This window comes from Oryx dammah, unplaced genomic scaffold, assembly GCF_014754425.2.
Source record: "Oryx dammah isolate SB20612 unplaced genomic scaffold, SCBI_Odam_1.1 HiC_scaffold_9, whole genome shotgun sequence".
Classification (NCBI taxonomy): Eukaryota; Metazoa; Chordata; class Mammalia; order Artiodactyla; family Bovidae; genus Oryx; species Oryx dammah.
Window position 1 is genome coordinate 34,596,730 of NW_024070193.1, and position 24,921 is coordinate 34,621,650.

Genomic DNA, 24,921 nt, shown 5'->3' on the forward strand with positions numbered 1-24,921 from the left:
CTCTTGATATACAGCCCCATTAAAGGTTAATCGTTTAAAAATAATAAAGAGTGTTCAGAATTCCTATTTGGCTATCACAAAATGAGTTTTATGATAATATATACACTCAGAACTACATCATCCTTCACTTCCTTAATGGGAAAGCTCTTAAAACTTGCTAGCACAGACAGATCTCATTTCCTAGCAATCAACATCTGGTGATTCACATTTTGCAGCACAGGCAAATTACAGGCATGTTGTCGTGTGCAGTAATTATAACAGTAAGCCAGGACATAAGTGAACTTATGCTATTCATGGGCTCTGGGGAAGACAGATTTTCTTCTGAGAGTAGTAAAGTCTCTACAAATGGAAATGTAAAAATATACTGTGCAATCGCATCATTTGAGTGAGCTTGGAATCTTTCATGAAGATAACTTTATAAAGAATACATATGAAGATATTTATCTGAGCTGTTCCTTTTCTATTTAATCTCAGATGCATTCGACATATTCAGCAAAGAACCTTTCCCAGGCAGATAGAAATTAGGGTCTTTGTTCCTCTCTTGCTCTGCCATGGAATGTCTGTGGGCAATGTCTGCATTTCTGGGTAGTTGAAGCTCTTGTCAGGCTATCTGCTGGACAGCTCCCTGGGATTTGATACAATCCTTTTCTTTTGGGGCTCAGGAATGGTAGCTTAGTTGCGTGTGTGTGCGTGCTAAGTCTCTTCAGTCATGTCTGACTCTTTATGACCGTTTGGACTCTAGCCCTCCAGGCTTCTGTGTCCATGAGATTCTCCAGGCAAGAATACTGGAGTGGGTTGCCATGACCTTCTCCAGGGCATCCTCTAGACCAGGGACTGAAGCCGCATCTCTTACGTCTCCTGCATTTGGCAGGTGGGTTCTTTACCACTTCACTAGTGCCATCTGGCATGCAATGTGGGAGACCTGGTTTCGATCCCTGGGGTAGGAAGATTCCTGAGGGCATGGCAACACACTCCAGTATTCTTGCCTGGAGAATCCCCATGGATACAGGAGGCTGGCCGGTTGCAGTCCATCGGGATGCAAAGAGTCAGACACGACTGAGTGACTAAGCACAGCACAGCATAGGGCCACCTGGGAAGTGTTACTAAACTGGGCTTCCCTGGTGGCTCAGATAGTAAAGAATCTGCCCACAGTGAGGGGGACCCAGGTTAGATCCTTGGGTTGGGAAGATCCCCTGGAGAAGGGAATGGCTACCCACCCCAGTATTCTTCTCTGGAGGACTCCATGGACAAAGGGGCCTGGCAGGTTACAGTGAGCCTGGTGGGCTACAGTCCATGGAGTCACAAAGAATCTGACATGACTGAGTGAGTAACACTTTCACTTTCAAATTGTGCTGCATCCCCATTCTCTTTTTGATTTGTAAGTTTTTACGTCACTTGTGTCATCAAGCCCCTATACTGAATTATCTGTTTAAACTTGTTAGAATAATTACTATATCCTTACTGGATCCCAGCTGATATAAGTTTGATCCATTTTTTTTCTATAACATCAATTGCCTTAATCTATAATCATACTTATATTGAAAATTTAATGTGTTGAAAGGTGGTTCACTGAAGCAATTTTGGATCTGGGCATCTATTATTCTTAAAAGCAATCCTTTTAAGAAAGTAGAATTTTTGATTCTACGGAGACAAAATTCAGCCCAAATTGCATTTAAATCTGACCCGTATTGAAACTTAAATATTTAATCTCATGAAAAGTATTTGTAAAAAGAATCCAATACTGAAAACTTGAGGACAAATATGCAAATATATCAACATATGCACTTCCAAGGTAGTTTGTACTCATCCAACGCAGGTGATGTATATCTGCTAGTGTTGAGACATTATCAGTGTTGATTATTACTGTTGATAACACTAATTTTTTTTAAAAAAACAAAGAACTTGTTTGCAGTTTAGCAGAAAGGCCAATAAATTGAAGTTCAGTGCTGGTAATTTGGTCTATTAACATTTATACTATGAAAAAAGACATCAAGAAAGATACCCACAAGTCAAGATGATTATTAGGAAAGTGTAATCATACCATAGCTACCAAAAGAAAAAGAATGTTTGGAACAAATTTCCTCAAGGAGTACAATCCTGTGAATTTCCAGGACACCAATGGCTTTCTTTAATTTATGTCTTGTTGCATTAATAGGATATGGATTATGAAGACCATAATAGCTCTGACCCACTCCACTGAGATGCAGTATCCTATCAAGTGCAATTTTATATTATTGATGACTGAATTACAGCTAAGTAAATTTACATCCCTTGAGAAAGCTTTATGTTGTATACATCTATCACCTGTAGTTGATTAAAGAGGATGCTTGTTCTCATCTCATGACGTGTCTGGGAAGTTGCTCTGGACTATACCATTGTTCCATTGAGAAAATCAGTTTTGACTTAATATCATTCTGACTTATGACACCATTTCCAGTAAGATGACTTACTCTAAGTTATAAATCTACCTAAATTACATCAATACAAACTTCTGATCTTCTTTGCAAATATCAGAACTCTAAAAAAATAAAAAAGTATACAAGCCCAGTGTTGAAACTTTAAAATATGAGAAGACATTAAGAGGTAAATATTAATCTTTTCCAAAAATATTCTTCCTAATTTCCTTCTTCCCATCTCTTTTATCCATTCCTCTCTTTCCTCCCTCTCTCCATTTCTTCCCTCTGTCTTCTCCTTCTCCTTTTCTTCCCTATCTTTCCTCCCTGGGTAGTGAGTCAGTAAAATGAATATCAATAATCTGCATTTTTGCCACAGGCTTCTCTATTGACTGTTCTGCATATTATGTTTGAAAACCAGAGTTATAACAAAATTGTTGCATCACCATTCATTTTCCTATTTCCCTAGAGGATAAAGGCCAGGAGAGGCCTATGTCCCAGTTCTCAGATTTTTGGGGATTTGTTTCCTTGTGATCTTAGAAATATACTGTTAACTTAAGCTTCTTATTTAGGTAAACTTTACTGCCAATTTTATCTGGATAATTGAAAATGAATTTTACTATTTGGTAAAGAAAATGCTTTGGCTAGATCTTTATGAATGCTCAGCCTTCATGAAATCTTCATAGAATCTTCATGAAAAATTCTATTCATTGAGATTTATTTCCAGCACAGTTAAAGGAATTACCAATGAATCCATAGCTGAAAAATCATGTTTTTTTTTTCTAAATCTCATTACATATTACTTAAAAAAGTTACTTATCCTCAGATGATTATATTTAAAATAAGAAGAATAATTATTGTTGACTTTGTTATATATGCAATATCTATTGCCAACTTTAAGCATGTTATGTAACAAATACTTCATATTGTTAGAATCTTTACAATAAACCTGTGGTTATTATTGTCTCTACTTTCATATGAGAAACTGTAGAGTATAGAATTTGAATAAGTGGTCTATTTAGCAAGTAGGTGAGCTGGATATTTAATCCAATCCTATTAATATTTTTTTCTTTTATATGAAATTTTGCCTCAATAATTTTAAATTAGTACATTACAATTTCTAACAAGTATGAAAAGAACTTTATATTCAAATAAGCAAGGCTTTTATTTTACCACTTATGGTGATATATTCACTCAGCAAATGTTGACTAGGGTCCAAAATTGTGCCAAGAATGTCCAGTTTATCCAGATGGATGTGTGGTTAGCCTAGGGATAACACCATGCATTTGTAAAGGAATACACTATAGATGATACTGGTTAAAAACAATTGTATGCTCATGTGTAGTGGTGTACTGGAAAATGCTTAAGAATTTCTCCATGGGTGGGGAAAAAACAGGTCTAATTTACAGCATTTACCAATTCCCATGGTGTAAATACTCCTTTTATGACCCATTTCTAGTCAACCATGTGACATCATTAAACATGGAGTTTGGTAAATACACAAATATTGTAAAAGCTGTCTCTAGCACACCACTGGATGGCATCTGAGTTGGCAATGTACAGTTCTTAAATAAGCCCCAAATCCATAACTGACCTTTTAGTTCAGTTCAGTTCAGTCGCTCAGTCATGTCTGACTCTTTGTGACCCCATGAACCACAGCACACCAGGCCTCCCTTGTCCATCATCAACTCCCAGAGTTTACCTAAACTCATGTCCATTGAGTCAGTGATGCCATCCAACCATCTCATCCTCTGTTATCCCCTTCTCCTTGTGCCCCCAATCCTTCTAAGCATCAGGATCTTTACATATGAGTCAGTCCTTCACATCAGGTGGCCAAAGTATTAAAGTTTCAGCTTCAATATCAGTCCTTCCAATGAACACTGAGGACTGATTTCCTTTAGGATGGACTGGTTGCATCTCCTTGCAGTCCAAGGGACTCTCAAGACTCTTCTCCAACACCACAGTTCAAAAGCATCAATTCTTTGGCACTCAGCTTTCTTTATAGTCCAACTCTCACATCCATACATGACTACTGGAAAAAACCATAGCCTTGACTAGATGGACCTTTGTTGGCAAAGTAATTCTCTGCTTTTGAATATGCTGTCTAGGTTGGTCATAACTTTCCTTCCAAGGAGTAAGCATTTTTTAATTTCATGGCTGCAGTCACCATCTTCAGTGATTTGGAAACCCCCCAAAATAAAGGCAGCCAGTGTTGCCACTGTTTCCCCATCTATTTGCTATGAAGTCATGGGACCAGATGCCATGATCTTCCTTTTCTGAATGTTGAGCTTTAAGCCAACTTTTTCACTGTCTTTCACTTTCATCATGAGGCTCTTTAGTTGTTCTTCACTTTCTGCCATAAGGGTCGTGTCATCTGCATATCTGAGGCTATTGATATTTATCCCAGCAATCTTGATTCCAGCTTGTTCTTCATTCAGCCCAGCTTTTCTCATGATGTACTTTGCATATAAGTTACATAAGCAGGGTGACAATATACAGCCTTGATGTACTCCTTTTCCTGTTTGGAACCAGTCTGTTGTTCCATGCCCAGTTCTAACTGTTGCTTCCTGACCTGCATACAGATTTCTCAAGAGACAGGTTAGATGGTCTGGTATTCCCATCTCTTTCAGAATTTTCCAGTTTGTTGTGATCCACACAGTCAAAGGCTTTGGCATAGTCAATAAAGCAGAAATATATGTTTTTCTGGAACTGACCTTTAGGCTTTATCATTTCTGTGATGAGACGTAGTATGGGCATGGCTATTTCCAACTATTTACCTTTATTATATACAGTACAGTTTTGATCATTTCGTTAACACTCAGAAGCAAAATAAACCTGTTAATTTAAAAAGAATGTGTTTAACTAAGGCATCTATTATTCTATAACTAAGGCATCTATTATTCTATCAGGAAAAATGTCAGCACTGTTTCTTAGCTGTTATATCTTCAACACAGAGCCCTGGGCTGAGATATTTTTCCCTTTCTTTTTCTTTACTTTCTATTCTTACAATAACATACAGAGCATTGATGCTTTTGAACTATGGTGTTGGAGAAGGCTCTTGAGAGTCCTTTGGACTGAAAGGAGATCAAACCAGTCAATCCTAAAGGAAATCAGTCCTGAACAGTCATTGGAAGGACTGATGCTGAAGCTGAAACTCCAATACTTGGGCCACCTGATGCGAAGAACTGACTCATTGGAAAAGACCCTGATACTGGAAAAGATTGAAGACAGGAGGAGAAGGGGATGACAGAGGATGAGATGGTTGGATGGACATGAGTTTGAGCAAGCTCTAGGAGCTGGTGACGGATAGGGAAGCGTGGCGTGCTACAGTCCATGGGGTTGCAAAGAGTCAGACATGACTGAATGACTGAGCTGAACTGAACTGAGACTTAATGAACAAGTAAAAAAACGGAGAGGAGGAGAGAGAAAAAATGTGAAGTAGCAATCAATATAAATCATGCTAATAAATATTAATTCAGGCAGAATGTGATTAATTTGGTTTAAATGAACTGGTTCCTCCCAATTACAAATGTGTTAAAAAGAGGTGATGGAGAGTGGATGATTAAGTCTAAATGTATAATGTATTAAACTGTCCAGAGTTGTAGAGACTATTCACATTTACAAATATAAAATCAGAACAAATATAACTTCATTATACTACAATAAAAAAAGAAAAAATATGGTCTTTGCATTCCTTAACAACAATAACCACAACAACAGAGTTAATAGTGGGTCTTTAATGCAGAACCCTTGCAGAAGATTTTAATTCCTTGATACAAAGAAGACTCTTCTAACTTCTAGCACTAATGTTCTTTCAGTTGAAACTACCTCCAAAATGATGGTCTACATTCTCATTCTTTATGGCTCTTTGGGGAGTCCAACTTTAACCCAACTAGATAAAAATAGTCACTCTCTGTTTTAATAGGTGCCATGTGATTGTAAACCAAAGTATACATTAGTTACTTTAAAGGCACTCAGGGGGGCAAACAAATTTACATCCTTTCCATTTTCTCCTTTAAAATTTTGCTGTGGAAAAACGGAAAAAACCTGAGTATCTGGTACCACTGGCTACTCTCAGGCAGACATCTCTTATCTTTGCCGTGAAAGGGTATTGCTAGTTTTTCAAGAAGAATCCTCAAGTCAGAAAAATACCATTCAGAAATATTCTGTACTTCTGTAAGTCATACAGAAAGAAAAATATCTAGGACACCCCTTATATGGAGAGTCTAAAAAGAAATGCTACAAAAGAACTTATTTACAAAACAGAAAAAGACTCAGACTCAGAGAATGAATTTAAGGTTGTGAAGGAGGAAGGATTGGGGAATAGATAGGGAGTTTGGGATGGACATGTACACACTGCTATATTTAAAATGGATAACCAACAAGGACCTAGTGTATAGCACAAGGAACTCTGCTCAGCGTTATGTGACAGCCTGGATGGGAGGGGATCTTGAGAGAGAATGGATGCATGTACTTGTATGATTGAATTCCTTTGCTGTCTACCTGAGATTATCACAACATTGATAATCAGCTATACTTCAATACAAAATAAAAAGTTAAAAACATAAAACTACAATAAAAAAAAGAAATATCCTATACTATTGGACCTTTGGGGAAAAGTACCAAGAAGAAGCGAATGATGTAAAATGGGTCTGGTTGCATCCTGACAGACATTATACACATATTCAACTTTCTTTTTATTCACTATCCTTCTTGGAAAATTAATTTTTATACCATCCTAGGATAGTAACTTATACTAGTGGACTGCATTGCCTATGGTAAATCTTTTTTCTCAAAAGAGGTGAAAATAGAGATCTTGTGCATGATGAGAAGCACTACTGTTCAATCTCATTTCTTTCACCTTGATAGTAGTCATTTGCTGCTCAGTAAAGAACAGCATTCACAGAATAGATTTACCCTATTGATTTAGAAAGTGTATTTATCTGGTGCTTGTTTAGAGTTATTCAATAAGCAGAAGCTTACAATGAACCCTCATAAACACACACAAGCACCCTGAACACTGGCTATTATTTCTGGATTGAACACTTATTATCTCTGTGATCTTGAACAGCATATCCAAAACACTGCAGAGCATGCTTTTTTATATGCAAAATGAAGTACTACATATATCCAATTCAAAGGAATTTTGTTAAGATCAAAGAAATAATGAAATTGAAATGTTTAGCAAAGTTGCTGATGTAATGTCAATGGTTACTAAGGCCTACTGTTACTATTACATACTTTCTACATATCTAGTGCCTGGAACATATGAAAAATAATTAGACATAATCAATAACCTTTCTTTTCAATGATGATCACACATACAAAGATGGACACATAAATATATATTTTGCTCGTGATGTTGAAACTGTTTCTTTGTGATTTGCTTCTTTCCCACACAAAACTCAGAACAACAGTCTTCTCGTAAAGGATCAATAAATATTTGTTGAGAAAAATAATTTAAGTTCAAAGAACCTATTGGTTCTTTGTTTCTAAATAAAATGTGAGACTGAAGGACTTTTCAATATCTACATATCTACAAGTCAATCAGTGGATACAACACATTAGAAATTGAAGAATAAGAACCATATGATCATCTCAACAGATGCAAAAAGCTTTCGACAAAACTTAGCATCCATTTACAAAAAAAAAAAAAAACTCTCTAGAAAGTGGACAAAGAGGGGACATACCTCAACATAATAAAGGCCAGATATGACAAATCCACAGCTAACATCATACTCAATGGTGAAAAGCTGAATGTGTTTCCTCTAAGAAACAAGACAAAGAGGTCAACTCTTGCTACTGGTTTTTCAACATAATATTGGAAGTCCTTGCCACAGCTATCAGACAAAAAGATAATTCCAAATTATAAAGGACAGAGTAAAACTTAAACTGTTTGTAGATGATAAGATAATATACATAGAAAATCCTAAAGATGCCACCAAAAACTACTAGGACTCAGTGAATTTGGTACAGTTGCAGAATAGAGAGGTAATATATATATAAATCTGTTGAATTTCTACACAATAACCACCAACAATCAACTGTCAATAAGGGAAATTAAGGAAACAACCCAATTTATAATCATACTGAAAAGGAAAAAAAATACCTATGAATAAAGCAACCAAAGCAGGTTCAAGAACTGTACTTGGAGAACTTTATGACAGTAATGAAATAAATTCAGATGACACAGAAATATATACTGGTAGGTCTCTGGCTGATTCATGTTGATACTTGGCAGAAAACAACAAAATTCTGTAAAGCTATTATCCTTCAAAAAAAAAAGAAAGAAACAGACTGTTTTCATGAATTGGAAGAAATAGTACTGTTAAAATAATTATACTACTCAAGGCAATCTACAGATTCAATGCAATCCCTATTAAATATCAAAGGTATTTTTTTGCAGAAGTAGAACACTTTAAAGTTTTTGTGAAAATACAAAGGACCTTGAATTGTAAAAAAAAAAAAAAAAAGAAAATCTTGGGAAAGAACAGAGCTGGAGGAATCACATTGCTTGAATTCAGGCTGTAATACAAAGCTACCGTAATCAACACTGTTTGGTACTGGCACAAAAACAGACACATGGATCAGCGGAACAGAGTAGAGAGACCATAAATAAGCCCACATGATTATGATCAGTTATCCATGACAAAGCAGGCAAGAATATAAAATGGAGAAAATACAGTCTCTTCAGTAAGTGGTGCTGGGAAAACTGCAAACTACAATGCAGAAGAATGGAATTAGAACATTTTCTCTCACCATATACAAAAGTAAACTCAAAATGGTTTAAAATCTAAAATCAAGCCTGGAAACCATAAAACTCCCAGAAGAACATGGCACTCTTTTAACATGAATCATAGTGATATGTTTTGGATATGTTTCCTAAAGCAAGTAAAAGTGAAAAACAAAAACCCAAAATAAAAATAAGGACCTAATTAGACTGAAGAGCTTTTGCACAGAAAAGCAAATCTTCAACAAAAAGACAGCTTACTGAATGTGAGAATATATCTGCTAATGACATGACCAAAAAGGTTAATATCCAATATATATAAACAGCTCATAGAACTCCACATAAAAAACAAAACAAACCCATTTTAAAAATGGCAAAAGACCTGAATAGACAATTTTTCAAAGAACATACTAATGGTCAACAGACATATGGAAAGATGCTCAACAATGCTAATCATCAGCAAAATGCAAATATAGCCAGCATTTTATAACTGTAAATGAAGTTTAACCTATAAAAATTGTGTATCACTGTGTTATACATCTGTAACTTATATAGTATACAGCAACTATACCTCAATGCAAATTTTATATGATGTAGTAAAATTCCCTTTAAATTTACCAGAAGAATTTTTACTTCAGCAAACCTTAGAGAGTTTAGTAGAAAGAGTTAATTTGTTGCAGTAAAAGAAATAATTGAGACATCTGTATAATCAGAGTTTGGTTTGCAAAGTCAGTAATAATATTTCACCTAGAATTTCTTGTAAACCTTCAGTTCCGTTTTAATACAATGTAGTTGATTAAATATATACTTCAATTCATTGTAATTAAATGATATATAAACACCAATTTTTCCTTAAAGTTATAAACAGTCATGTAGCATGATATACAACACTAATTCTGAAAGAAAATATCTTATGAATTCCAGATTCAAAACAATAAAGTATCACCAGCTGCATTAGCTGTTGTGCCAGAATATTTTTGGGTTTAACAAGTACCAAGAAATCTGAATTTTCAATAAAATATCAATAGATATTGTCAAGAGAGTATACATCCTAAAATCTTCAGAACCAAATGATAGTCTCTGAATAATAATGTTACATCCCAATATTGACAAATGTGATAATAACAAAGCTACAAGGTAGCTTTCTCAATCTCTAGAATTCATTTATTTTAGGAATCATACTTTTCCTGAAAATAAATCCTGTAACATAAAACTATCTAAATACCACCCGTAATTGAGCATTATCTCTTTAAAAGATATTTTCAAATATCACTTTCATTAATGTTTGGATTTACAGCCAATCTCACTTGATTACCAACTCCTGTGATTTAGCATAGTAGATTAGTTATGACTATCTGTGACAGGAAACAAATAATGCAGTATAAGTGAAAAATAAAACTTTCTTTTAAAATCAAGGTTAGGCTTACTCTATTTCATAACGTCAGTTCAATCACTCAGTCGTGTCCATGGTGTCATGTATGTCCACGGACTGCAGTACGCCAGGCTTCCCCACCCATGTTGAAACAACACAAAAAATAATCATGTAATCCAGTGCTTCTTGAACTGTAATGTGCACTGGGTTACTCAGGAGTTTTGTTAAAATACAAATTTACACTTGACTGTTAAAGCTAGGGCTTGAGATCCTATATTTCAACAAATCCCCAGATGATGCAACTACTACTGATCTCTGGATCATACCTCTAGTAACAGGGATCTGAAACATCCTATGTAAGTAACTGTAATTTAAAATACAGCAATTTTATGTTTTGTAAATGAAAGTACTGGTGCTTAAAAGCTCAGGAAAAAAATGTCCTATGACATCAAATTCAGAATATAAGATTTATAGTACACAGCAACTTGATTTGCTTATTTGTTAATCCACAACATACTGTTGATTATATATTATGTGCCTAGAGTGTTAACAACTCTTACCTTCCTCTCCTGCCTGTTGGCACTCTCTTGAGAGAACGGGACAATGTCAAGAAGCCAAATGTTCTGGATAGCAGACTCAGGAGCTGTTTGCCTTAAGGATGGAGGCAGAAAAAAGCACAAGTTTCACTCACAAGGTAAAGTTTTATAAAGATTTTTGTAGATGAGTACAAATTATTATTTTAATATCACTGGCAATTTCCTCCAAAATCTGTCTCCTTTTATCACCATACCAAACCACATCCCATGACAGAAAAAGAAAAGAAAAGAAAACTTTGGCTTTTAGTCTCTTCTTCATTCCAATTATTACAATAATCCTTTAAATTGATTATATATATTCTAAATGTTGCCAGGCCTTTCAGCCCCTATGATAAATGGAGAGAGTGGCATGGAAACATATAATACCATATGTAAAATAGACAGGTATTGGAAATTTGCTGTATGACTCAGGGAACTCAAATAAGACTCTTTGATAACCTAGAGAGGGTGGGATGAAGTTGGATGTGGGAGATGGGAGGGAGGTTCAAGAAGGAGGGGACATATGTGTACCTATGGCTGATTCATGTTGATGTATGGCAGAAAGCAACACAACACTGTAAAGCAATCATCCTTCAATTAAAAATAAATAAATTTAAAAATTATTTTACATATACTTTGAACATTGGGTATGCAAGTGTGTGTGTGTGAGCATATACATATCTCTATCCATAGGGGGAAAAGTATAATTTATAGAGCAGAAAAATAAGTCTTATCTAAGGAAAAGATGTCCATTTTCCTAAAGATTCTTGTGGTTGCAAAAAATGAAAACTTGCCTGAGTTTAACTTAAGCAAGAAAGATACTGGGATGAATCAAGAATGAACTAGAGTAAGGGATGGGAGTGCTATAAAGAATCATGAAAATAATCCTTGTGTATTTTAAATTTTTTTCTGCACATGTGATTTATTCTTTTGTCTTGCTGAATATTAGCTTTCTCTGTCACCTAGTTGACAAGAGTAGTAAGTAGCCAATGCTTTGAGCTGCTACATGTTTATCTGACTTCTTCAAGAAGCATCAGGGGGAGATGAGCATCTTTATCACAATTCCCAATTGCAGGAAGGGATGTTGACTGTAAGCAGGGATATATTTGTCCATTTCTAAATCAACTAACCAGAGAAGGCAATGACACCCCACTCCAGTCCTCTTGCCTGGAAAACCCCATGGACGGAGAAGCCTGGTGGCTGCAGTCCATGAGGTCGCTAGGAGTCAGACACGACTGAGTGACTTCCCTTTCACTTTTCACTTTCATGCATTGGAGAAGGAAATGGCAACCCACTCCAGTGTTCTTGCCTGGAGAATCCAAGGGACGGGGGAGCCTGGTGGGCTGCCGTCTATGGGGTCACACAGAGTTGGACACTACTGAAGCAACTTAGCAGCAGCAGGAGCAGCAAATCAACTAACTGGTTAGGCATTTTGGTCACATCTGTCCTCAGCTGCCCAATGACGTCACATGGGTGGGGACAGGCTGGATACACTCAGAAACAATCAAGAGAAAAGTGCTCTGCTACAAGTGGTGGATATTGTGAGGTTCATGCCCCAGCATCCTTTTCAACCATTTCACAGTTTGTAGTAGGCATATCATTTACGTGGGATTGACCTCAGATCCAAAAGGACTATGATATGCTTAAACCAATTAACACAGCTTTATTGCCCTTGCCAATTACTGGTTCAAGAATAAAGGTGCTTACTGAGTCAATAAATTCCGAGGAGAGGTTTTCTGGGAAGGTCTGCAACAGGTGCTACCTCACTCTTAAGTCAATAGAAATTCAGTTCACTAGGTCAAAGGGAAAAGAGCAGGTACAACAGAGGTCATTTCCCTTAAAACGTCTTCACCAATATTGAATACAAACTATCTGAATTTTCTCTTACTAACCTGATGTTTAACTCATTATGCTTTATATCTTTTCAAATATTAATATATGATTGTGCCTGTGCTTAGTCACTCAGTCCGGTCCGACTCTTTGTGACCCTTTGGACTATAGCCCCCAGGCTCCTCTGTTCATGGAATTTTCCAGGCAAGAATACTGGAGTGGGTTGCAATTTCCTTTTCCAGATGATCTTCCTGACCCAGGGATCAAACCTGCATCTCTTCTGTCTCCTGCATTGCAGGCAAACTCTTCAGCTACTGAGCCAGTGGGGAAGCCCTAATATATGATTACCTGGCAATTAACCAAAGCAGTTTATACAGGGCACCCATGCTAGCTTAAGCTGGAGACTTCAGTCTGAGGCAAGTCTTCTTGTTTATATTTATCAGAGGGCATGAATTAGTCTCAGAGGCATGCTGACTGGAATTGTCCACAGAAGTAAGCGTGGTCGCAGAAGATAAACAGAAAATAAGTTTCTTCAGCTTCTAACATGTAACAGCCAAATAAAAAAGTGAAAATTTTAGCCCACATATGTTTTACCTTAAAGAAGAATCAATAGTTTGATCAAATACTCTACTGTCTCACCCTTCACACTGACTTATGCTTTTGGCCTTGAGAGAACAAATTTCAACTGCCTTGTTCATAAAAGCAAAAGTAGTTTGTATGTCCAGTGGTCAACACATATAGGCTGTACTAATTGTATCAGATAAAAACAACTAGGGATGAAGATTCTAAACAGTCTATACTATCTGAGAGTGCATTTTAGTTTCCTTTTTTTTTTTTAAACTTGAAGTTAGCTCCTGAATATCTAGACAGCTTTCACATAGCATATTTTCAAAACTTCAAAATTTAAAATAATTTGTAATATGTTTTAATATTTTACCTTCTTACTGTAATAATTGAGCCAAAATAATTGGTTTTTTGACAACACTTATTTGACACCCTTTTTATTATGAAAGTGAATAAGAAAAACAGCCAGTATGTTTCATACATTTACTATATGCTGTATTATGAGCTATTCACCTATTTTATCTCACTCTAATACATCAAAGGAATTGAAACAGGTACTTTAAAATCACATATTAAAGAAAAGTTCAGTGAAAAAGGTACACTGGTGGCAAGTAATCATATGAAAAGATGTTTCGTATCATATGCAGATGACACCACCCTTATAGCAGAAAGCGAAGAAGAACTAAAGAGCCTCTTGATGAAAGTAAAAGAGGAGAGTGAAAATGTTGGCTTAAAACTCAACATTCAGAAAACTAAGATCACGGCATCCGGTCCTATCACTTCATGGAAAATAGACGGAGAAACAATGGAAACAGTGAGGGACGTTGTTTTTTTGAGCTCCAAAATCACTGCAGATGGTGAATGCAGCCATGAAATTAAAAGACACTTGCTCCCTGGAAGAAAAGCTATGACCAACCTAGACATCGTATTAAAAAGCAGAGACATTACTTTGCCGAGAAAGGTCTGACTATTAACTGCAGTTTACAGTACTTTTATTCGTAACTGCCAAAACTTGAAAGCAACCAAGATGCAATTTCAGCAGGTGAATGGATAAATAAAACATGGTATATCCACACAATGAAATATTATTCAGCACTAAAATTAAAAGAACGCATGTACACCTGTGGTGGATTCATGTCAATCTATGTCAAAACCAATACAGAATTGTAAAGTAAAAATTAAAAATAAATAAATAAATAAATTTATAAAATAAAAATAAATAAATAAATAAAATAAAATATTAAAAAAAAAACCAAAAAAACAAGAGCTGTTAAACAAAGAAAATGTTACTGGTTTCTGTGTTTGTATTTCCTGTTCTTTTTACCTTGCAAAGACTTATGGAGAGATGAAGGGGAAAATTCTATCTTCAAATTATTTTAACTTTAAATGAATCAGTCTAGCCTTTGTCAGGAACATATTTCAAATTGCAAAAGATTGGAACAAGCCTAAATGCACATGAATACAGAATGATTAAATAAATTATGATAAATTCACACAATAAAACATCATAGCCATTAAAAATAATTAGGTAGTTTTCTATGTAATGATATGGAACTATTCCAAGAGTTACTGCATGAGAATGTCAAGGTGTGAAACCACGTGTATGACATTACTGATATAATTTGTGTGGGGAAAAAACAACACCTATGCATATTTTTTATAAATGCATAAACTGTCTGGAATATATACAAAAACTAGTAAATGTACTATTTTCTACAAAAGTTACTGGAAGGTGATAGGACAATGTCACTGAGCAATACACTCAAGGTAGGCATTGAACATATTCTTCTGCATGTTTTGAATGTTGGACATGTGTCACTTATTCAGAAATGCAAGTGAAATATTTTTTTAAACATATATTTTCCCTCCAAAAAAGAAAGATTAGGCCATGATAAAACATGGCACATAACAAAGGGAAAGAGTCAATCTGAAAAGTATATGTATGATTTCTACTATATAACATTCTGGAAAAAAGAAAACTATGAAGAAAATAAAAAGAGCTGAGGTTTTCAGGGTAGAGGTGGGGAAAAGATGAATAGGCAGAGTATGAATGATTTTTTAGGGAGGTGAAAATACTCTGATATTATAGTGAAGGATATATGTCATAAGATGTACAGTCCTGGGAGTAATGCATGCGTGCATGCTAAGTCGCTTCAGTCGTGTCCAACTCTTTGCGACCCCATGGACTATAGCCCGCCAGGCTCCTCCATCCATGGGGTTTTCCAGGCAGGAGTACTAGAGTGGGTTGCCGTGCCCTTCTCCAGGGGATCTTCCCGACCCAGGTATCAAACCCGCATCTCTTATGTCTCCTGCATTGGCAGGGGTTTCTTTACCACTAGCGCCACCTGGGAAGCCTCTTCCAAATAGGTATACCCTCAGAATTTAGCACCATTAATTTTCTTTACAAGGATGACAACTCCCAGTAAGAATCAACAGAAAACAGGTGACGGCAGCCATCTGGAGAAGCACTCCTCTCCCCAGGATATTGCTGATGAGGCTAAACTGTCCCTCACATCTCAAGGAGACTAACATTTAGGTAACATAAAATAATCTCAGTCCTGTCCATTCTTGCATAGCTAAGACAACGTCACATCTCAAGGGACATAGTCCCCAAGTGGTCATGGAGGAATAGAAATGTTTCCCAAGATGGTAATGTTTATGTAAAAGGACTTTATCTATGAATAAGTGTATGCTTATAATTGAAAAGAAAAGGTTTTGTGAGGAAAACAACTGAATTGCACTGTAGAAGGGTGCTGAAAAGTAAACCTAAGGAAACAATGGACTTTGAGTGACAATGCTATGTCAATGTAGTGAAAGTGTTAGTCACTCAGTCATGTCCAGCTCTTTGCAACCTCATGCCAGGCTCCTTGGTCTATGGAATTCTCCAGGCAAGAATACTGGTGTGGGCTGCCATGACCTCCTCCAGGGAATCTTCCCAACCCAGGGATTGAACCCGGGTCTCCTGCACTGCAGGCAGATTCTTTACCATCTGAGCCACCAGGGAAGCCCTGTATCAATGTAATTTCTTGGTTAAAAAAAAAAAAAGTATCATTCTGGTGAGTGATATTGACAGTGGGTGGTGTGGAGCATCTATGCTTGTTTGGGGGATGAGGGCATGTGGGCTATCTTTCTTCCTCTCAATTTTGTTGGGCTAAAATGGCTTAAAATAAATTATTTTTTTAAAAAATAAAAGATAAGCTATTGATGAAGGTCTCAGTTTGTTCACAGTGGTGCCAGAACATGAAGGAGGTTTTAAAATCAAAGCACCATACCTGTAACACCATGCTCCCTCTTTGGAAACAGAAAGTCCATATGTTTGACCCTCTTATGTAAAGAAGAGCCTTTCAGAAAACACACTCTGTGCTTAACAGCAACCCTGGAGAGAAGACAGCAAGAAAATATATTTATGTATGTTAAGTATTTATTTTATCTCTAGCAAAGTTTGACTACTGATGTAGAAAAGATGAGAGAAATGAATTGTGCAGAGAGGAAGTCCAACATCACCTTCTATGAGTCCCTATTAATTCCCACTTAAGAACAGAACTCACTCTTCTTACTATTGCAATTCTAGTCCATTAATTCCCACAGAGAAAGGCAGGTGAATTTCTGATAAATCTCCACTATTTTTTTTTTCAGTTTTTCACCCAAAGATTCAAATTATTTATCCCCTTACCAAATTGTCCAAAACTTTCCGACAAGATACTTCATTGGCAAAAATATCTGTCTACAAAGTTTAGTTTTTCTATTTCTTTTTTATATAGTTCAGATGTCTTAAGCCATTATACATTTTACTGCAAAATTTCTTAATGATAGAACACTTCCACAAGACAACTGGAAATTTACTGAGTTTTGCAGATGAGCTTTAAATATAATCAAACTGTATAAATTTAATACACATAAGCATACAGACTTGAGATTATGAATTTATTGATCTTTAGCTCGTAACTGAATCTAAGTCCAGAGTTTACAGAATTAAGAAACTCAGGAATGGGTATTTTTTTTTAAAGAAACATAGCACCTAACATCAAAGCCAATAAACTCTAGAGCTAGAAGATCAAAATTTTTTCATTTTCGAAGCTCTTTGTGACATATTTAAGAATCAGAAATGATTTATCACATGAATTACCACATGTCCCCACTAAAAGACAGTTTTACACAAGTAAACCTGTTTTTACATGATGTAGAAGAGTAGATTCATATATGAAAACCATGAACCACAAACATGGTTCAAATGTTTAAAGGGTAAATATTGGTGATTAAAAAAAGTTACTTATGACTCATATTTACTATGAACAATTTGACAAAATTATTGGTTTGGTATGCATAGGCTTTCAATATGAAATCTGTTTTGAAGCTAGACATTAAATGAATATTGAAAGTATTTTTAAAAACAATCCTTTATTTGAAAATACAATATAAGGATGGAGATACTTATGCAAGCCTAAGAGCCCATATGGAGACCATGATGCATATGCCATAAGCAGTTAAAATATCATTTAGGCCAGTTCATTTGAGTCTTTTTGTAGATATTCTTAGTGCTCTCAGAGCTTTCATGTATTTTAACTGATGCATTAAGTCATTCAATCATTCATTCACCAAATATGTAGAGTGTGTTATGTGCCAGGATCTTTGGCAGAATAGAGAATAAGCTGTCAAAACGTTGAAGCCCTGACTTCACCCATCGCAGAATCTGGAAGGAAGACAGACAAGCAAGCAACTTCCAGAAAGCCTCTGAAGTGCTCCTCTAGGGGCTAGAAGAAAGCCGTAAGGAGACCAAAGCAATCTTGCATCCAAGAGCAGGACCAACAGGCTTCAGAATGCATGATGGGGAGATGTCCTGTAAGCTGAAACCCGAAGGCAAAAATAAAAGTGGCAGGATGGCAGAAGCATGAGGAGGGAGGGGAAGACAGAGAAAAACATTTCATTTTTTGCAGGCTTGGTGAGACTTAATATGAACCTGAAGAGAAAAGCAACTGATCTCCCACTTCATGCCCTAAAGGCTGAAATGTCATTCTTCCCAAAGCGAGGCTCTCCTATCATCACCTGGAAATTACTTATAACTTTTGAAAAAAGAGCCCTGGATTTTATTTTTGCACTGGGTCTCACAAATGATGTGGTCAGTCATGAGACAGAGGATGGATAATGATGAAAAGGATAAATCTAGATTGTATCAGAGACATAAAAGCTATATGAGGAAAAATAGGGAACCAGGGTTTTTCTCCAATCTCAGTCTTTCACTTCACATGTGGACTTTTCTGCATCTGTGAGTTTCCTAAACATTCTTACTGAACATAAAACTTTTTTCCCCAGGTTAACCTAGAAAAGTAGCTTGGGATATTTAATTATCTATATAAAATAAGACATTTCACAGCAGTGACCAGTATGTGGCCCTAAGACCATCCAAAGGAGGCCACTGGGACCCTGGCTTCTGTAACTCACATGATTACATGTTCTGCCACATACATAACAACAGAGAAAGTCTTGATGTTTGCTTTTCCAGAACTGTCTTAGATATAGTCTGGCTTTCCACTAGAAACAATAATACTCAAACATACACACCTACACAAACACTTCCATAAAATTTGACTCTGCATCTCAGATTTCCTGCAACCAAGATGAACATGAAACTTTGGCAGATCCCAATTCATCCTGTTTCTTTACACAGAGGGGCAGTAGAATCAACTGCGCTGGGCCTTAAACTCACAAACACACCACGCTTGATTTAAGACTCTCCTGTCACCATCTGGAAATTACTTATAACTTTTGAAAAAGCAGCCCTGGATTTTTATTTTGCACTGGGTCTCACAAATGATGTGGTCAGTTACGAGACAGAGGATGGGTAGAGAATGATGAAAGGGATAAATCTAGATTGTATCAGAGACATAAAGAGCTATGCGAGGAAAAATAGAGAACGAGGCTTTTTTCCAATCTCAGTCTTTTCACTTAACATATAGACTTTCCTGCATTTGTGACTTTCCTAAACATTCTTACTGAACATAAACTATTGTTTTTTTCTAAATTTACTTAACACTGATTTGATCTTACCCTTAAGCAATGATAGTGCAATATCATCAGTTTCATGACTCAGCCACGCTTTTTCTAATTTATTTATTTATTTAAATGAATAACTTTATAAACAAATGTCTATGGCATACCATCTAAAATCATTCTGAATACTGCCAGGACTAGGCTTACTATGCTTTGGGAAAACACTGAGACATATAACGAAAGGAATATGTATTTGAAGCTTTCTCTGTCAAGGTAACTATCAAATCCATTAGTGAGGATTTGCTCCACGGAGGATGGAGCAAAGTACTATGTCTCCTTGAAGTGTCTTCTGCATTGTTTCATCATCAAGCCCCTATAACTTTCTGTCCTGTCCTTACCTAACTATACTTTCTAACCTGTATGCATTCCTCCAGGTAACAGAGGCCGTTGTAATGACAAACTCAAGTTCCCACTCTATCGATCACATGAATCTTACCTAAAGAGTTTAAAACATGCATGCCCCACTCTATTGGACAGTGTGTGTGTGTGTGTGTGTGTGTGTGTGTGTGTGTGTGTTCAGTTGCTTCAGTCATGTCCGACTCTTTGCGACACCATGGACTATAGCCTGCTAGGCTCTTCTGTCCGTGGAATTGTGCAGTTAAGAATACTGGAGGGGGTTGCTGTTTCCTACTGGACAACACATCATCCCAGATCTAGGCCTGAAAATTTAAAATTTTCACTATATTATTCTGTAAAAAATATCACCCAGGTACCATGTAACTGGCTAAATGTAAGCCACTCTCTCTCTCTCTTTGCTGTATTTATTCCTTTCTTTTTCATGTCACTCAAAATTTTTCCCAGCTAAAAGGATGTCCCACGTTTTCTCATGTCGCCCACACCAATCTCCTACAAGATCTCTGCCTGCACACAGTAGAGTCCCCAACTAGTTTAAAATTCTTTCGTTCTTATACATTTTTCACAATTTAAATATATTTCCCTACAACCTTACCACCTTTCTGTAGTTATAAGACTTTTGATGTTTAGAATTCGACATCTTTTTCCTTAAGATGGCAAGAAATATATATAGTTATTTATACAGATATCCATATATATTTATACACATATTTCCTTTGTCTCAGCTTTCTTATTAAAATTGGGTTTGGGTACACAAACAAAAATAGATTTTGAATTGCCTTTTTCCCAAAAATAAACCCAATTACTATATCTTATCATCATCTATATAAATCAAGTTTAATTCATTATTATAAGTTGCTCCAGTAACAAATCACCAGTTCTAAACTTATCAAAAATACTAAATTAAAATATCCATCATAATGACATTTTAAAATGTTGTGATATATATTATAAACACTTGAATCATTCCTTCAAAAATAATTTTAAAATTCTTAAGATTTTTTTAAACAATGTAGAAATGTATCTAAATTAAAAAAGAAATTTAGAAATATATATCAGTTGATAGATGTCTTCCTCTTGCAAGGCTGTATTTCCTTTTGTCAAACAAGTGATGAGAGCTCTATAAGCAGTTGCAATTTTTGATGATAAAATGACTGTTTATGGGCTTAGTCACTAAGAACTTATTTTAAGGCCAAAACTAATACATGAACTGGTTTCAAAACTATTATTGAATTTGTGACTGTTCTTTACATCCATTTTCCAGATAAGTATTTGGATTGATTCCCCACCATACCTTAGTCCACTCCAACTTGTCACAATACCAAGATATTTTGGAGTCATGTAGATATAATTACATGTTCTAATTAATTAGAACAAACTGTAGCAGACAAGATCTGAAAATATTTTGAAATATGCTGTAAAGTTGGAAAATGAAATAATATGGCATTCTCTATCTCTGCCTCTACCTTATTTAGAAGAGACAGAATAGAGGATAAACAAAGAATATGCTTCATAATCACTGTTTGGCTATTTTGTTTTAGCCTGATAGTTTTTAGTTGATACTTGGTTTTTCTTAGTAGCAGAAAGTGACATTCATCTCGATGAATACATGAGTTTTCTAACTCTTTCATATTCTAGACAAGTGCAAAGAACCAACTGTTAAAAAATCAGAGTCCAACTCTAGAACCTCAGAACTTAAGGACTTGCTTGTTTTACTTAAAAGAAACACTTCTTCCATTTGGCTCCCTTAGAGGTTTTGTTTGGTTGGTACTTTGTTTTATTTTCTTTTTTTAGGTACTTAGTTTCTCTAACCTTATCATGAAAATATCTGGTAGAAATTAAAAATAGGTGGGGCTAAAAGCTGAATTTTGTGATAAATATAAATTCAGTTCCAAGATTAGTCAGCACGTCTGAAACCAAATAAAACGTTGAAAGACTGTTTAAAATTTCATGACACACACATATTTAAGAACAGATTTTGAAATATCAGTATTAAAGATCATTTTAGAATATATTATCACTCTATAAAAAACAGTTGTTAAGACATCCATAAATAGGACTATGCTAAATAATAAGACATTTCTAGCCCATGTACAGAACACTAATTCCAGATGTTTGTTATAGAAACTTATTCTCTTGAAACACCTACCCAAATAATTTTTCCATCCTCTGCTGTCTCAAGGACATAGTTGTGGAAGTTACAAAAAGTCCCCCAAGTTGTGCTATTCTGAATTGTACATGATTGGCTCCTACAAAATAGGAAGGCACTGGCTTCATTGATTTGGCCCTGACTTTCCTCTGAGTTGTCTGTATTGAAAGATGTTTTTTTTCTTCACCAGGGTTCAGAAGGCCCTCAAGCCTTTTGACTTCTAACCATGTCATCTTTCCCTCCACTCAAATGAAAAATGTATTTTTTTAAGACCTGAAATGAATTTTTTCCCCCAGCCAAACTTTCAGTTCCTTGGAATGAGTTTTTGACAGCTAACCTTATTTTACCAAGTAATACATCATCAGAGCAACACAGAGCTGATAGTATATCATGCTGGTCTCGATGAAGTATTACATCTGAACATCATAAGAACCACGTCACTCAGGCGATGCATTCTCACTACACTGTCACCTGGCCTGCGGAAACCTAGACAACTGACTTATACCTTTCAAGGTTTATTTAAAGGGATATTTCTTATTTAGCAAATTCTGCCCAGTGCTACAAGATCATCCATTGCCACTCTAACTGTAGAAAGAGGTAGTAACTAAGGTCATTTAGGGCTTAAAGAAAAGTTGGAAAATGGAGCCAAATCAAAGGGAATGACTTTCCTTCCCTACTTAAAAATGGGAATCCAGCTGTTATTTTTCAATCTCTTTCTAAAACGCTGCAGTGAGAGAAAATTACAACCCTTCACCAGAGCCAGGGGTGCAGGAGATGAAGTTCATTTCTGCTGCTTGCTCGCTCTTACTTTCTGCATAACTTCCTCCTTGGGTGTCAGCTCTCCTATTGGAATTTCTTAGCTACTCACAGCTCCTTGCTGTGACAACCTTTGGTACAAGGATGCCCATATGCTCAAATTTCTAGAATACAATGAGACCCTAAAACCCTGGCAATGCCACTCACTAGCTTTGCAATCTTGAGGAACTCTTCTTTATTTTTCAGTAGGTACAAATTGGAAATATGATTACTCATTATCTAGGATTGTTATGAGTTCAATGAAATGATACATGTAAAGTCTGGAAATAGTGCCTGGCACAGAGCAACCAAGTAATTAAGACTAACTCTTACCATTTTTACACTTTTTTTTTTTACTTAATTATTTTACCTGCTTCTGATTATTATCTCTTCACTTTTTATGTAGCACTCTGACTTGGAGCCCATCTCATCTGTAATATTACTTCCTTAGGGGGTCTCTTCCTAATTACCTCTCTCTGTTTTATGTTTTCATAGCACCAGACCCTTTTTCTTAGTAGTACTCATTGCAAGTATATTTAGTTCATTGTTAAATATCTGTCTCACCCCGTGAACAATTAAAACCAGCGGCAAATTCTCTGTTACTCCTCCTATTGAGAGTTGCAAGGAAATTTCACACCCTGTAAACCGAAAACTGCCTTAGCGATTTGAATTGCCAATAGAATTTAGTAGAGTTACCCTCTGTGACTTGTGAAGCTAGCTAGGAAGATGCTTTGCAGCCTATATCTTGTTGTGCTACAACACTGAGGAAAGCCAGCCCCCATGTAAAATGTCCACCTACCCTATGCTGTGTGGACCCCAAGCAGCCCCTGGGAAGGCCACATACGGAGGGATCAGGACCTTTGCTGTGACAGCCACCATCAAATGGACAGGTAGCATCTTGAAACGGGATCTCCCAGGTACGATAGTTGTGCAGGTTGATGCCACATGGAAAACACAGACATTTCACTGCCTCTATTCAAACTGCTGATTGTGAGTGAAGTAAATGATTGTTGGTTAAGCCAGTAAGTTTTGACATGGTTTGTAATCCAGCAATAGATAACCATAAAACTCTCCTACACCTTGGGTTGCAGTGGGAAAGAAACTATTTCTCTTTGTTCATGGCTATATCATCAGTTCCTCACAGGCTGCCTGGCCTATCATAGGACTTCAAGAAACATTTATTGAATAAACCAAAAAATGAATTGGAAACATCAGTGTACTGAAGAGATGGGGGACTGGAAGTGATAATTCAATCTTGGTTATCTTATTGGGCTGCCCAGATGACTCAGCATTAGAGAGCCAATGCAGGAGACATGGGTTCGATCCCTGGGTCTGGAAGATCCCGTGGTTGAGGAAATAGCAACCCACTTCAGTATTCTTGCTTAGATGATCCCATGGATAGAGGAGCCTGATGGTCTACAGCCCATGGAATTGCAAAGAGCAAATTAGTTCATTTTTCCCTTTCAAATAATGAACTCTTTAGCTAAATAAAATAACAACACATCACAGGGCATTTCCGTTTGATTCAGCAACAGTAACTGAGCCCTAGGTCTGTTCTGGTTGCTGGAGTTATAGCCATCAACTCTCCTAAGTCATAGCTGAATCCTGTATTTCTCCAGCTGTGGTCTATGAACCTGAGTCAGAATTACCAGGAGATGCTCATTAAAATTTTGGATTTCTGAGTGCCACCTCAGATCTGCTGAATCAGGATCGTGAGAAGTCAGGTGGCACAATTTGCAATTTTTAACAAGCCTCCCAGCAATTCTTATACACTGTGAAGTGTGAAGCTAGGCTGCAATCAGATTGAGTTTTTCAAACTTGTAATTACTAGGATGCTCCATAACAGCAAAACATAATAGATTTCAGACCTCTCTAAACCCACTAGTTATAATCCCTGGGGACCAGTCCTGGGAATTTTTTTTCTTTTGTGATTCTTATGAAAAAATTTAGAGACCAGTATTTTTGTTTATTTATTTTGCCTGGAGAGGAAGTGGACACAAGATGCTTTTGTATTCCTGGTGCCCAGTTGTTGCATCACCTAGCTAGTAAGTCAGGCAAGGCACCAGCCTTTTGCTCCCTAGCACAACGCTTTTGCTTTTTCAGAGGTATAG

At 36.3% G+C, this 24,921-nt stretch overlaps 1 long non-coding RNA gene across 1 annotated transcript in view; it reads right to left on the reverse strand.

Moving 5' to 3' along the window:
- LOC120867932 overlaps positions 1–24,921 on the reverse strand; it is a 383,141-nt gene that overhangs the window by 309,937 nt on the left and 48,283 nt on the right. The window contains exons 2-3 of the long non-coding RNA XR_005722077.1: positions 19,651–19,658; positions 1,743–1,748 (exon numbers count right to left, since the gene is read on the reverse strand). This is a non-coding gene — a long non-coding RNA (uncharacterized LOC120867932). The remainder of the gene's footprint in view (positions 1–1,742; positions 1,749–19,650; positions 19,659–24,921) is intronic.